The sequence below is a fragment of the Aotus nancymaae genome, unplaced genomic scaffold (assembly GCF_030222135.1).
Source record: "Aotus nancymaae isolate 86718 unplaced genomic scaffold, 86718_ANA_hifiasm-v0.15.2.pri h1tg000040l, whole genome shotgun sequence".
Classification (NCBI taxonomy): Eukaryota; Metazoa; Chordata; class Mammalia; order Primates; family Aotidae; genus Aotus; species Aotus nancymaae.
In genome coordinates, this window is record NW_026988454.1 from 129,975,195 (window position 1) to 129,987,523 (window position 12,329).

General features: G+C 39.5%; 1 pseudogene; it reads right to left on the reverse strand.

Annotated features, from left to right (window-relative positions):
* The window catches only part of LOC105704651 (H-2 class II histocompatibility antigen, A-R alpha chain-like), a 31,986-nt pseudogene extending 19,963 nt beyond the window's left edge, over positions 1 to 12,023 (reverse strand).
* Between the last annotated feature and the right edge of the window lie 306 nt (positions 12,024 to 12,329).

Consider the following 12,329-nt stretch of genomic DNA (forward strand, 5'->3'; position numbering starts at 1 on the left):
GAAGAGAAGCTAACCCTGGGGAAGGCAGAGATGAGACCTGGAATGTGAGATACGTGGAGTGAAGACAACTAGAACTGTGGACACTTACCGTTCATGGCAGGTGTAAAGTTAGAAACTTTAATCAAGCTGTCTAAATTTCCTTTTGCCACAATTATGTTTCTCAGGGCATTCTGTGTTTCAAATATGGTAAAGTTGCTGAACTCAGGCAGCCTCCACACAGTCTTCTTTTTTTCCACATCCACAGCTCGTCTCCATCAAATTCATATATAAACTAGCCAAAGGCACCATATGTCTGATAGACATTTGTGCCATAAGTGCCCACACGGTCATCTGGTGAGTGACCATTCCAGACCAGGAAGATAAGAGTAGGCAGGCAGAATACAGAGGAAGAAAAAAAACCTAATTAAACAAAAATGCATAAGAGACTGCTCCAAGTATTGTAGTGTCATAGTCTGTTTGGGCAACTATAACAAAATACCATAAATATTGTATAGAAATCTGCTTCTGGTCTCCCAACATTAATGTCCTCCTTATATACAAAATTATTTATTCCATCCCACTAGTTTCAAAAGGCCTAATTTATTCAAGCATCAACATTAAAGTCTGAAGTCTCATCTAAATGTGGTCTAAGTTAGATATGTGTAAGATTCAACATACAAGTCATTTTGAGGTAAATTGCTCTTCAGCTATGAACCTGTGAAATCAAACATGGTATGCACTTCCAGAATACACTAGTGGGACAGGCATAGGATAACATTCCCATTCCAAAGAGAGAAATAGGGAAAAAGAGAGGAATGAGAAGTCTCAAACAAATCCAAAACTTTACAGTTAGAGAACAACCATTTTTGGCTTGAAGCCTTGGCTTGGGTTGGAGATCCCACTTTCTGGACTCACTGGAGCAAAGGTTGGGCCTCCACATCTTCAGGGGACACTGCCCTCATGTCTTTGGGCAACTCTATCCTTATGACAATTTGTTATGGTGGCCCCTCCTCTGCAGTGGCTTAGGACCTGGGTCATGAGTCCAAGTTTTATCCCTGTGGCTGTGCTGGATATTATCCTAGCAGGGGTTCTCTGAAGGACCCACACTCATCAGGCCTCTTTCACTCTGGGCCTGTGTTGAGAGTGGCAATTTCAAAGATCTCCAAAAATGCCTTTGGAGCCATTTTTCCATTGTTTTGGACCATAGGTCCTGGATTCTGTTCAGATGGCTGATCCATACTAATCTCCTAGTATGGTGGTCCCTTGGCCACATCCATCTTCTCTCCAAAATATGCTCTCTCATATTTTATAATATGGATAGGCTGAGAATTTTCCAAATTTTAGGTTCTGCTCCCGTTTGATTCATAATTCTATTTTGAATCATTTGTCTTCTCACAAAGTACTATAAATAGTCAAGAGAAGTGAAGCTGCACCTTAAACACTTTGCTTAGAAATTTCCTCAGTCTAATTTCCAATGAAATTGGAGAAATTAATATAATTAACTGAATGACATTGAGTATGTCAGTTCACTACATTGATCTTCATATTTTGCATATGTAAAATTAATTGACCCATCATTCTAAGAAATGCATAATCTAATAAAATAAATATGCAGATGTGTATTTTAATAACAAAGAGTGCATGGAAGTCTGGGAGGGGCCAAGGTCAGGACCCAGCCTGGGTGCATTGGAGGCTGCATAGGCTTCAGGCAGCTGCACCTCCTGCCCCCTCCTCACCACACTATACCTGACCCACCACAGCCACTGGGCATGGAGTGCACCACCCACCTCAGGAGAGAGAGCTGGATGACCATCGCCAGCTAGATGTGCTCATCTACCTGGAGGCCTTCTGGAGTTGCATGTGCTTCACGCTGCTGGAGCTGGGGGGCTTGCCTCAAGATGCTATAAGTCACAATGAACAATGGCTGCCTATGGGCTGCCTGGGCCCTGCAATGGATGTCCTCTATGAGTGCACCTGGCATCTGCCCAGTACCTCTGAAGCTGCCTTACCTGTGTCCTCCTGGCCATGTTCCTCATCCACTACGTGCAGTGGTCCTTGTTTTCCCACTTCTGATTCCAGGAGGAAAAACAACAAACATCACTCTATTTACGTGTATTGGAATTCATGTTCTGTACCTATAACAGCTACCTGCAGAGCAGATATTTGAGCCAATATGCAGTGCGCTGACAACTGGGTAATAGATTTGGGTTTTTAAACAAGTTTTATCTTGTGGCTAATTGGCATGCTGATAAACAACCATTCTGATCATATCCTAAGGAATCTCAGAAAATCAGAGGATGCTAGATACAAAATATCAAGGGGAGGCCCATTTGAACATACAACTGTGGCCAACTGGTTTGAAGAAATAGAGTGGTATTGTCAGGTTAAGGCACTGACAAATTTGATGTCTGGAAAGTATATTTCCTGCATGGAAATAGGTCCTCCACAGGAGGTGACCTGACCTCAAATGATCCACCCACCCTGGACTCCCAAAATGCTGGGATTACAGGCATGAGCCATTGCACCTGGCCCCTAACAAGTCTTTACTGTGCTGTACCCCACCACATCCCACTCCACATCCCTCTACTCCTACTATGCTTCAGGTGACTGGGATACAGGAGAAACACAATAGACAGCAATTCTGCTTTTCACGTATCTTTCTACATTTCTGGTTATCTCTATTCTAAAAAAAAAATTTCTTCTAATAGGAGTCAAGGAACATTTTGTTTTTTCTTCCTCTATACTTTCAATTAAGCAAGTTATTCACTTGTATTCTCAAAAGCCCCAGAATTTTAAATATCTGTATTTTCCAAATGCTTTAAAATGTGTAATATCGTAGAGTTGTAACATCATGTAGAACTGTTCGTATTAACCATTCATATACCATTTTCTTCATCCTGATTTTTTCTGCTTGGCATGCTCTTTATGATCTGTGCCTGGTGCTATCTACATTCAGTAGAAGTTTGTGGAAATGATGTACATCAATGAGAATTGTCTCAATTAATGATAAAATATGAAGTCCTATGTGGGGCTTCACACTGTGTGAGTTAGCCTTGGAATTATTGGTATAGCTATTTGAAGTTTCTGATGGTCTTCAGTATTCCCTCCAGCATGCTCCTGTACGAACACAGAGGTGCTTTCCTTGTTCCATTCAGAATCTACTCCGTTTATTCTGTAGCCTCCAACGTCCTGCACAACAAACTGCTGGGCTTTCCTCACACAATTCTAACCTACCTTTTATCTTGCAAAAGTCTCTTGAGGTTCTAGTAGCAGACTGAACACTTTTTTGCAATGTCATTAGATTTTTACCTATTATTACTTTAAAAAATTCTATTTATAAATTTATTTAGTAGGCTGGAGTTTTTCATACATAGGATCAGAACACAATAAAGTGAGAGCCTCGCTTCAGAGCTTCAGTTAAAAGCTAGTTCAAGCAAAGTCCTGCTACCAGAAATAGATAATGGACCTCTGTGTGTGTGTGTGTGTGTGTGTGTGTGTGTCCATATGTGTGTGTGTGTGTGTGTGTGTCTGTGTGTATTACATATGCAGCCTCCAAAAGATTTGGGGAGACTTGGCATACTGACTTTCACCCCGCCTTTGGTCTCACCTACCCATTACATGTTTGACTACTTCCTAGTTGTTTTTGAGCCTAGGATTCTAGCTTTACATTTAGCAATTCAAAATGTTAGTAAATTGACTCAAATAAGAGGAATGAGTATCATTTTGACACTGAACAACATGAGATTTTCTTTTGTCCACTAAGGAAAACAAAATGTTTCTCCTGGTAATTTAGTGAAAAAGGTGCAAGGTTAAATCATATAATTTTCCCCAATAATCTGCTAGTATTCTAAAATATTTAGAAACATATTTTAGATAATGCTATTTAATATAAATAACCAGTTGAATAGTCTGCTAAGTGATCATTATTATTTATATTAATGCAGGTTTTCTGAGAAAAATACTCCATGAAAAGCATTCAAATGAGTTGTAGGCAACTTACGTAACACAAAAAATCTGTAGTTTTTTCAAGTGTTTTGCATTTTATTAGCAGTTCCATGGCCTCTTTATGGTCACAAAACCCAACAGTGGTTAAAGGTCCATCATAATAACAGAGGCTGGATGGGACTTGTAGAAAGTGCATCGATTTCATGATAACAAAAACTGGAATGTAAATACGAGTTCTTGTTTATATTAATCAGCTGCATGATCTTGGACAATTGATGTATATCATTTTTACCCAGCAATTTTATTTGTAAAATGGAAATGGTCTTACTTCGTAATCCATTAATATGCTAAAACTAAACTATATATGTAAATGCAACTGTTGAATTAATCGGCATAGTTATTCACAGTATCTCTTTTTATCCCTTCAGTGTCTCAAGCATCTGTAATGACAATCCTGTTTTTTTCTTATTGCTAATTTCTGTTCCTCTCTTCTTTCCTAGAATTTTATCAATTTTATTAATCTTCACAAAGAACCATCTTTGGATTTCTGTTTTTTGTTTTGTTTTGTTTTGTTTTTAAAAGACAGAGTCTCACTCTGTCACCCAGGCTGGAGTGCAGTGGCGTGATCCTCACTACAGTCTCAACCTCCTGGGCTCAAGTGATCTTCCCACTTCAGCCTCTGGAATAGGAGTAGCTGGGACTAGACGTGTATCACTGTGCCTGGGTAATTTTTAAATTTTTTGTAGAGAGGAGGTGTTACTATGTTGCCCAGGCTGGTCTCCAACTCTTGGCTTCAAATGATCCTTCCTCTTCATCCTCCCAAAGTGCTGAGATTACAGGTATGAGCCCACAACACCCAGCCCAGCTTTGTTAATTTTTCTGTTTGCTGGTTTTCTGTTTGCTCTTTCACTGTTGTCTGATTCTGTTTTTATTAATTCCTTCTTTCTTTTTTGCATTTTGTCTTTGCAACATTTAATCATTTTTTTAAAATTTTACTTTAAGTTCTGGGATACATGTGCTGAATATGTAGGTTTGTTACATAAGTATAAATGCACTATGGTGGTTTGCTGCACCTGTCTACCCATCATCTAGGTTTTAAACCCTGCATGCATTAGGTAATGCTCTCCCTCCCCTTTCCTTCTACTCCCTAACCTGCCCCAGTTTGTGATACTCTCCTGTGTGTTCTCATTGTTGAGACATGTGAGACATGGACAAGTGTTCTCATTGTTCAATCCCTACTTATGAGTGAGAACATGCGGTGTTTGGTTTTCTGTTCCTGTGTTAGTTTGCTGAGGGTGATGGTTTCCAGCTTCATCCATGTCCCTGCAAAGGACATGAACTCATTCTTTTTTATGGCTGCATAGTATTCCATGGTATATATGTGCCACATTTTCTTTATCCAGGCCATCATTGATGATGTGTTTTTCCCATCATTTCTTTATGAATTCTGCAAAAGAGGTGAAGAACAGTCTTGCATGTCAGTAAATAGATATCTGTGTAAATAGACATCTTTATTTCTGCCTTCATTTAATCATTTATATAGTCAACATTCAAGAGCCACTTGTTCAGTTTCCATGAAGCTGTGCGGTTCTGACTTAGTTTCTGAATTCTAAGTTCTAACTTGATTGCACTGTGGTCTGAGAGACTGTTTGTTATGATTTCCATTCTTTTGCATTTGCTGAGGAGTGATTTACTTCCAATTATGTGGTCAATTTTAGAGTAGGTGTGATGCGGTGCTAAGAACAATGTATATTCTGTGGATTTTGAGTGGAAAGCCCTGTAGATGTCTATTAGGTTTGCTTGGTCCAGATCTGAGTTCAAGTACTGGATATGCTTGTTAATTTTCTGTCTTGTTGATCTGTCTAATATTGACAGTGGAGTGTTAAGGTCTCCCACTATTATTGTGTGGGAGTCTAAGTCTCTTTGTAGGTCATTAAGTACTTGCTTTATGTATCTGGGTGCTCCTGTATTGGGTGTGTATATATTTAGGATCATTAGCTCTTCTTGTTGCATTGATCCTTTTACTATTATGTCTTTGTCTCTTTTGATCTTTGTTGGTTTAAAGTCTATTTTATCAGAGAGTAGGATTGCAACTCCTGCTTTTTTTTTTTTTTGCTCTCCATTTGCTTGGTAAATCTTTCTCCATCCCTTTTTTTTGAGCCTATGTGTGTCCTTGTATGTGAGATGGGTTTCCAGGATACAGCAACCAATGGGTTTTGACTGTTTATCCAATTTAGCAGTCTGTGTCTTTTGATTGGGGCATTTAGCCCATTTACATTTAGGGTTAATATTGTTACGTGTGATTTTGATCCTGCCATTTTGATGCTAGCTGGTTGTTTTGCCCATTAGTTGATGCAGTTTCTTCATTGTGTCGATGCTTTTTACCATTTGGTACATTTTTGGAGTGGCTGGTACTGGTTGTTCCTTTCTATGTTTAGTGCTTCTTTCAGGAGCTCTTGTAAGGCAGGCCTGGTGGTGATGAAATCTCTCAGCAATTGCTTGTTCATAAAGGATTTTATTTCTCCTTCACTTATGAAGCTTAGTTTGGCTGGATATGAAATTCTAGATTGAAAGTTCTTTTCTTTAAGGATGTTGAATATTGGCCCCCACTCTCTTCTGGCTTGTAGGGTTTCTGCCAAGAGATCTGCTGTGAGTCTCATGGGTTTCCCTTTGTGGGTAACCTGACCTTTCTCTCTGGCTGCCCTTAGCAATTTTTCCTTCATTTCCACCCTGTGAATCTGATGATTATGTGCCTTGGGGTTACTTTTCTTGAGGAATACCTTTGTGGTGTTCTCTGTATTTCCTGGACTTGAATATTGGCCTGCCTTGCTAGGTTAGGGAAGTTTTCCTGTATAATATCCTGAAGAGTGTTTTCCAGCTTGGATTCATTCTCTCTGTCACATTCAGGTACACCTGTTGAACATAGATTAGGTCTTTTCACAAAACCCCATATTTCCTGGAGACTTGTTTATTTCTTTTCACTCTTTTTTCTCTAATCTTGCCTTCTCATTTTATTTCATTGAGTTGATCTTCAATCTCTGATATCCTTTCTTCTGCTTGGTCGATTCAGCTATTGAAACTTGTGTATGCTTCACAACCTTCTCATGTTATGTTTTCAGCTCCATCAAGTCATTTATATCCTTTTCTAAGCTGTTTAATCTCATTAGCATTTCGTCAAGTGTGTTGTTCAAGGTTCTTAGTTTCTTGGCATTGGGTTAGAACATGTTCTGTTAGCTCAGAAGTTTGTTATTACCCACCTTCTGAAGCCTGTTTCTGTCAATTCATGAAACTCATTCTCCATCAAGCTTTGTTCCATTGCTGGTGAGGAGTTGTGATCTCTTGGCGGAGGAGAGGCGTTCTGGTTTTGAGTGTTTTCATCCTTTTTGTGCTGGTTTCTTACCATCTTTGCAGATTTTTCTACCTGTGGTCTTTGTAGTTGGTGATTTTTGGATGGGTTCTCTGAGTGGACGTCCTTTTTGTTGATATTGAAGTTATTTCTTTCTGTTTTTTAGTTTTCCTTCTAACAGTCAGGCCCCACTGCTGCAGGACTGCTGGATGTCCACTCCAGACCCTGCTTCCTTGGGATCACCTGCGGTGGCTACAGAACAGTAAAGATTGCTGCTGGTTTCTTCTGTTTTCTTCATCCCAGAAAGATATCCACCTGTCAGCCTGAGCTCTCCTTTATGCGGCGTCTTTTTGGATATATGGGAGTAGGGGAGCTGCTTAAGATGACAGTCTGTCCCTTGTAGGAGCTCAAGTGCTAAGCTGTGAGCTCTGTTATTCTGTTCAGAGCTGCTGGGCAGGTATGTTTAAGTCTGCTGCAGCGGAACTCATAACTGCTTTTTTTCCCAGATACTCTGTCCTGGAAAGGTGGGGCTTTATTTATAAGTTCCTGACATGCTGCTGCCTTTTTTCAGAGCTTCCCTGCTCACCAAGGAGATAGCCTAGTAACAGTCTGCTAGTAGAGGCATTGCTGAGCTGTCGTGGCCTCTGCCCAGCTGCTGTGTGAACTTGCTTGTGGTTTTGTTTACAAAGGTATAGTTAGAACTGCCTCAGTAATGGCGGACTGCCTTGGTAATGGTGGACTGCCTCAGTAGTGGTGGACTGCCTCAGTAATGGTGGACGCTCTTTCCCCAACAGAGCTGGACTGTCCAAGGTCCAGCTGCACTTGCTGCGAAACTCTCAATCCAGAGCATTTAGTTTGCTGGTCTTTGTGGGGGTGGGACCTGCCGAACCAGATCACCTGGTTCCCTGTTTCAGCCCCATTTTTTTCAGTTGAATGGGTGGCTCTGTCTCCCAGTAGTTCCAGGCACCAGTTGAAATGGCTGCCCAGATTTGTGTGAAGTTTTTTGCGGACACCCACTGCATTGGCTGAAACAGCCGTGCTGGAAACTCATGGCAAATTCCAGCCTGGGAATCTCCTGGTCTGTGGGCAGTAATAACTCCTTTGGAAATGTGGTGACCACTTACCCTCTGTGTTGTTCTGGCTGGGAACTGCACTCCAGAGCTATTCCTATTCGGTCATCTTGGATCCTCCCCCGGTAAAACAAATTTTTAATGAAGATCATTTTGTTTGTTATTAATATGATCACACTGAATATATTGTAATTTAGGTATTTGTGGTATGCATTCTTTCTTCCAGTTATTTTTTGCCTATCTATGTAAAACAGCATGTATCTACAATTCTTTGAACACATTCTTCATCTCTGACAGCTGACAGGTATCCACCATTCTTAAATATTCTTACTTTCTATGATTGTCTTTGTCTTTTTTCCTCAAGCTCTAGAATCTGTCATAGCTCTGGCACCTTTTAGAAGAGTCTGGTTAAAAAGCTAGATCAAGATCTATGTGTTAGGTGGGCTCATTGCTATGGGAATGTCAAAAATCTAAGGTCTTATTTGTGGGCATACATGTAAACATCTATACCTTTGCCTCTATAGCTACTTACTTATATTAAAAACCATATGTCTACATTTAGCCTTCCTAGCAACAAAAGTTATGAAATCTATAAAAGGATTTAAAAATTTGCAATCATTGGACATCTTTTGAAGCAGACAGAATACATGAGGAGATAAATATTGAGAAAAGGAAAGTAAACTAGGTGAGTTCAACATTTACTGTGAGTTTTCCCTGAGGGTGCTTTTCAGTCTAAAGCAGTAGTTGGTGAATAAAGCTCAAGCAGAAAGATGCAGTCTTACCAGGAAAAGAAGACCAAGGCTGGAGTTTGGTGCTGAAAGAATTAGTTGCTATTGAGGAGAAAAATCCCCCCAAAAGATGAAAACTAAAAGAGGGTGCCCTATTCTGCATGCAAATTTCTTTCACATGCAGAAATTTGGGCTTTCCTCTGTGATATTCTTATTTAAGATTTTCCACTCAAGTTCTACAAATTGTGTGCCACTGCACTCCACTTTGGGTGACAGAGCAAGACTCTGTCTCAAATAAAATAGAATAAGAAGTTTTTAAAAGTTCCACAAATCTTAAAGACCTAAGTTCTGACATATCTCTACTCACTTACCGTTAGGAGAGAGAAAAATGTACTAAGAAAGGCAAGTAAAGAGGAATAAAAGAAAAACAACGGAGGGGGCAAAAACTAAAAGCAGCAAGGTGGTAGGCTTAAATTCAGTACTTCAGTAATCTCATTAAATGCGTATTTCTAAACTGGATAAATAAGCAAGACTTTTGACCATATACTGTCCATAAGAAATGCATTTTAAGTATGAAGACACAGATTAAAAATATAAGGATGAAAAAATATACACTGGGCATATACTAACAAGAGAGCTGGAGTGGCTACATTACTATCAGACAAAGAAAACTTTACAAATAAGGAATAGTACTAGAGATAAACTTTTCACAATGAAAAAGAGTCAATACATCAAAAAGACATGTAATCCTAAGTGTGTATGTACCAAATGCTGTATGCAGATTCTTTTCAAGTTCACATAGAAAATACATAAAAATATACCATATATATTGACATTAAAACATTTCCATGAATCTAAAAAGCATTGATAACATTGGACAACATTGCCAAAAAAAATCATTTAAAAACTCTGGAAATTAATCAAAGGACATGAACATTGAGAAGCATTTAGTTAAGAGAATCTAGACTGGAGCCTAATTAAAATGGCAAAATCAGTATTATCTTGTCCAGCATCTGCCTACACCAACAGTGTCCACCCCAACTTATGGTGCAGAATTTCTACCTGTGTGAGCAGGACAGGCCATGGAATTAGACAGCTCTTCTACCCTGCCAGAGGGAGCGCACATTGTCTAGAAAAGAGCGCATGCACACACACACACACACACACACCCTCAGAATAATGTCTTGGGGTTTTGGGGTTTTATAGAAAGCGGCATAGATCTCGGGGCAAATAATTAAGGAAGGTTAACATCTCAACTATCTTGAAGTCATAATGGCAGGCCAGTCAGGAATTTTAACAGGGAGATCCAGAGAATGAGATAGTCAAAAACAGCCTTGCTAACATCTCATTTATCCCCAGTAGTGTGGAAAGCTGTCTGCGTGAGCTTTGTTAAGCTTGCTCAATAAAGACCTGGCTGAATACAAGGCCATGTGAAGGCAGAAAGTAAAAACTGGGACATACCTATAAAGCCCTGGAACTTTGAAAGCATTTCCCAAGTCACACTCAATTCAATGGCAAAGTGTGGAAGCCTTACTGACTCAAGGTGTGTAAGCAAAACACTTCATCAATCATAGGCTGACATTAAGCTATGATGACCAGGGGTGACCTTAGGAAGTCAGCTTAATAAGGAAAAGAAAAATTATCAAACAAACTTAACAGAGACACTGTGTGCTGCATACTAGGGGGAAACACGTCAAAGAACTAGCACAAGCCAGTCACTAACACACACAGCAAACGGCAAGAGCATTTACTCCTAGGGACTGGGGAATCAGAATTCAGTGAATACATTACATTGTCTAAAATATCAATATTACACAAAAATTACAACACATGCAAAGAAACTGGAAAATTTTACCAATACATAATACATAGGAAAAAAAGAAGCCAATGGAACCTGTCTCTGAGGAGACAGGTTAAAATGATTTCATTTTAAATTGCTCTCATTCTTGAGCATTCTCGTTCTTGAGCATAATGAGGAAACACTTTAAGGTAGATGAGAAAGAATTAGAGTGTTCAAGTAGTGGTCCTGAGTTATAAAAAAAAAAAAAAGGGGGATGGGAAATATTTTAGCTACCTTGGAACACATGAAATTGTGAAAATACGTTGAGAAAGTTCTATATAACCATCTCCAACTGCTGTATAATAGGCATTCCAGAAAAAATAGACTAGAAAGAATATAAAATACAATAAAAAAATGGAAGATTTTTTTTTCCTGAGGGAAAGGAAGACTTTAGTCTCTGGCTAGATAAGATTCATACAATCTAAAGGAAACAAGTGGAATTATGAAAATATACAAGTAGTTATGTAGCTGTAGGGATGAAAATTTTTACTACAAAATCAGAAAATAAAATGTAATAAAAATGATCTAATGGCTTCCAAGAGGGAAATAAACAGTTTACACATAAAAGAACAAGAGCCAGACCGGAATCAGATTTCTTATCTGAAATATCAGAAGCAAACAATGAGAAGGGAAAAAAGGCTGCCAACATAACACGTGGGGAAGCAGGGTGTTGGCAGGAAAGGCAGCGTAAGGAAGGAGATTTATACTGGGAGATGGAAGAGACGATGGAGAGAAGACAGTCTGAGCAGAAGCTGTGAGAGTAGATAGACACTAGGGAAAGGGACTGCTAATAATGGTGTTATTTTAAAACTAGCTTTGTGTGGCATGCTTTAAAATTTTTATTCTCACACCTTCAAAGAACTTCACTGCATTGTAAAAATTTTGACTTTATATTTCGTTTATCTTTTGTTGTAGAACTGTGTGTGCTAAAGGACGCAGATTCTACTACTGGAAGGAGTTCAAGGTTCTTATTTTAGGAGGACATTGTTAACGTAGGGATGGTAACTGGGTCATGCTCACCAGTAGGTGGGGACGTTGTACTTTAGGAATGCGGGGGAGCTGCTGCTTTCTCTTCTCTCCTTGCCTTGGCAGGTCTGGACTTGAGAGGTCAGCATTCCCTGAGGGTGGTAACCCAGGCACTCTTATTTCCTGTGCTCATCCTTCCACGTGTTCAGAATATGACGCAATCTGAGGTGCAGTTTTGGATGTTTGAGAAGCAGAGAAGCACGACTGGAGCAGGAGTTAAAGTCTGCTTTTGTTTTAGAACTGAGGAGCTCAGTATTCTACACACTCTCACAGGTAAGAGATTGCCACTATAACATCACATGCTTGAAACAAACTTCGCTGCTGTCATTCCAGTGCAGGCCACTATCTTTTTTCACATTGAGTGTTCTGCCACCATCTGTAGCATTCTTGATATT